Genomic DNA, 4,090 nt, shown 5'->3' with positions numbered 1-4,090 from the left:
CGACAAGGTAGATGGGATCCTGCTTTCTTCGTTTTCTTCACAATCTAACAGGCTCTGGTTACCCACCAAACATACATGTGGAAGTTCATACACACAGCTAATCCTGGAGGGATTTCCACTTCTTTCCTATCCTTCTTGAACAGGATCACAGACCCTACATATATCAGATATTCACGAGGCAAGGATTCAATATTCAAAGATCAGGGAGCATCCTAACTCCAGGTGCCTCTCTTAACTTGAGGTTATTCTGGTGGGGAAATCAACCAAGTACAAAAGCGAAAGTAATGTCTTCAACTGAAGCAACAACATCTAACTGGCCTTGAGAGAGCACTAAGTGGTGATCCCAGAACTCAAGACCAAGGATGAGGAGTACAGTGAAATCATAAATAAAATAATGGCCTTGAATTTGTAAACATCAAAAATAGGTTGTGAGGTGAAATCCAAAATAGGTCAGCGTATATGGACTAAGACAGAGGCTCTAAATCCCAGGGTGTCTATGGGAGGTGTCACTCCCACATGGTTCTCCCAACTCCCTGTCCCCCAGGTTATACCCTTGTGTAATTCCTCCTCTTGGAGTACAGACCGAATCTGGGATTATGAGGAGATATCAGTCTTATGATTAGCTTATATTATATGACAAAGGTGAAGAGATTTTATAGATATCCTTAAGGTCCGTAATCAGTTGGCTTTGAGTTGATTAAAAGAGACATTATTTTGGGTGGGCCTGACCTTATCAAGTGAACTCTTAAGGCTGGTCTTCAAGCAGGAAGTTGCCATGTTGGGGGAAGGCCTAGGAAAGGAGCCCTCTGGCATGTGGAACGTACCCTCCAGGAGCTGAGAGTAATCCCTGGCCAACAGCTTCCCAGAAAATGGGGACCTGAGCTATACAGCTGCAGGAGGGTGAATTCTGCCAACAACCGGAGGAAGGCTGGAAGCCAATTTCCCTAGTTGAGCTCCCAGATAAGGGTGCAGCCAGCCAACACCTTAATTTCACCCACGTGAGACACTCAGCAGGGAACCCAACTAAAATATGCCCGATTCCGATCCTCGGGAACTGGAAGATAATAAATTAAGATTGCAGGATGCTACATTTGTGGCCATTTGTTATGCAGCAGCAGAAAGCAAATATACCGCCAAAGGCCACAGCATATGGTGCGTGCCCCCTTGCACACTAGGATATCCTAGTGGCTTTGAAACACTGGGCAGGACCTGCCACCTATTCTCGCTGCTCTGTTTGCCTTGGGTGCCGTTATCCTTGACTTGAGCTTCGTGTCTAAATAGCCCTTCGTCTACCTATCTTGTGTGCACACCTTCTATAATTAAATGTAATAAATGTTTTTCTATTCCCATCTTGATGATGATGCAATGATCTCTACAAAGGATTTGCATGTTAATTTGTTTTGTCCTCTAAGGTAGACTCCTAAACCCCAAAGCCTGGCAGATGCTTTTCTGCTCGGAATCCCAAGTTGCACTTATAAACAGAATAAGAAGTAGAAGAAATTAGAGACTGGCAACGGCAAGATTTAAAGTTCCCGGGGGAGCGGTAAACCTAACAGAAAACCTGCAGTTTGTCTGCGTAATCACACAGACCATTTAGATCTGGGGGTTATTGTTTAGTTAGCTCAGAATTATATAGAGGCCTTAAGCGATCTTATTTTGGTGATTTCGGAGTCCAGAGCGGTATATTTCTGTGTCATTCGATTGCAGCCGGAATCCAAATACACTGCAAGATAGACTCACAACCCTCTATCTCATGGCAGTGCCAGCCCCAATGCTCCCCCCTATTCCATCCAAAGACAGATGGACAACAAACGTCCTTCTGTTATTGGTACACAGCTCAAACTGAATGGGGTTTATCAGGATTTTGCATCTAATCCCTCTTCTTAAGGGACTCTGGCTGTTAGCTTTGGCAGACAAGAGAAGGGAAACCAGCTGTTTGAATGCTGGAGGGCAGAGTTCTTAAGTTAAAAAACTTTTTTAATGACTTTCATTTTCTTGCACTGGCAGGTGACAATCTAAACATGAGCCTTTCCGATCAGTATCAGTGGGTTTGAATTATGAATTAATCTCCATAGCCAAGCCCTCCCTCCCTCCAGATACACCCAACATGTGCCAACTAAATCTTTAGTAACAAGCCTCTCTGTGCTTTTCACCCTAGAGAATAAAGCCAGTATGAGAATTTCTGAATAACAGTGATAAAAAAAAATGTATTCATGAAGTAGAACATTTTTATTTTAAAATTTCCATAAAAGGCATTCTCCCCTGGCATGGAACATCCGGCTTATGAACATACTTGCAAAGCCTCCAGTTGTTTCTCTTCATTTCACCCCCATCCATTCCAACCAGCATCTTAAAAAGGCACAATAGGATTTTCCCAAATAATCACCAACACATGATGAAATTACTTCTCCAGATCTAAAAACTCCAGCAAAGAATTCGGAGGGGCTTTCTATCTCATTTGCTAATAGTGCCCTATTCAGAGTTAGCTACAACCACCCTACAGTCAGAGCAATAATTTTTTGTTGCCACACTCCGGGGGGATCCAGTTATCTTAACAATTGTCATGAAATTCTGAAAGAAAAATTAATTTAAATCTGCTCTCATAAAAACAACAATAAAAAAATGACTAACATGTATCCTGTTATCCTGAGGAAGACAGAATGGGAGAAGTCCTAAATCAGAAATAGAAAATAAGACATCATAATTGCAAAGGGTCTGGCTGTTCTAGACTAAGGCAATGACTCCCAAACATGACTGTGCATAACAATTGGCAGAAAGAGGTTGAAGATGCATATTCCCAGGTGCACACCACACCTTCTGAGTCAGAATTCCTGAGGTAGGACTGAGGATCTGCATTCATACAGCAGTCGCCCGGTATTTCTGATGGAGCTAGACCGTAAACTGCAGTTTCAGGAACTACAAAAATTAGGAACTATATCAATACATCTCATTGATTAGATAACATTAATTCTAGTGTAATCTTGAGAACAAGCTATTCTAATTACTTAAAATTAAAAAGAGAGACTTTCGGTCTGAGCCCTTGCATTTAACTTCCCATTCTCCCAAATTCCCAATGGAATGACCAGAGGAATTCAAAAGTCCTGGAAAATCTGTTCAGCTTTGAATATCAGGAAAGGAAACCAAACTCTTGTGGGAAAAGTCAAGGCATTTCTGCAGAATATATCACAAGCAAGATTGGATTGGGAGACATCCCAGTCACTCCCACTAAAGCCCTATCCCTTCCTGACACTCAGTTCCTGTCCCCAACCCTCGCCACCCCCCTGATCCCCCTTCTCCTGCTGCAGCCTTCCAGCAGGTCCCCTATCCAGAACCTCCACTCTTTCCACCCCTCTGCTGATGCAAGTAAGGGGGACGGTCTCTTTCCTGGTGGCACTGAGGATTACAGCCATATACGAATTTAACAGAGAAAAAGCAGGAAGACCCTTACTACCATCCAGGGAATCGCTGATGATTTTGATAAAAAGAAACTAGTGAAGACGTTTAAGAAAAAATTTGCCTGCATTTGTCCTGTGATTGAACATCCAGAATATGGAGAAGTAATTCCACTATGGGGTGACTAGCGTGAGAACATATGCCAGTTCCCGGAAGAGACTGGATTGGCTAAGGACGACCAGCTGAAGTTTCATGGATTTTAAGTCTTTTGGCTCATGGAAGCTTAAGTGAGGATTTCCTTGCAATGAGTAGAATTGCCCTCTATCCCTTGTCACAAGCTGTAAAACCTCACAGCTTGTACACTGTATACATTTGGGGTCTGCTTCTAACTTGAACTAGTGTAACTCCTTCCTGCAATAACTGAAAAGAGAAAAGAAAAGAAAACAAAGACTGGATTGAGAAAATGGTTGGCAAGCTCACAAATCACAAACCAACCCTAAGCACAGAGCAGCACAGGGCCTGGAGGAAAAAATGGACATTAGGACAATGGTGGGTTTGGGAGGGAGGCTGCAAATCTAGAGCTAACAAGGATGAGATTACTCTGCATAGTTGGCTCCCATCTTACCCTTGAACTAAAGAAGAGGGGCAGGGCCACAGCTGGCCTCTAAAGAGACAGGCTGTGCCAGTTAGTGAACAG

General features: G+C 43.1%; 1 pseudogene; it reads left to right on the top strand.

The window, feature by feature from the left end:
- Nucleotides 1-1,030: 1,030 nt before the first annotated feature.
- Nucleotides 1,031-3,656, top strand: LOC122910020 (annotated as a pseudogene).
- The last annotated feature ends 434 nt before the right edge of the window (nt 3,657-4,090 follow it).

This window comes from Neovison vison, chromosome 6 (genome assembly GCF_020171115.1).
Source record: "Neovison vison isolate M4711 chromosome 6, ASM_NN_V1, whole genome shotgun sequence".
Taxonomy (NCBI): domain Eukaryota; kingdom Metazoa; phylum Chordata; class Mammalia; order Carnivora; family Mustelidae; genus Neogale; species Neogale vison.
The sequence above is the reverse complement of the archived record's forward strand: the minus strand, read 5'-3'. Positions and strand labels throughout refer to the sequence as shown.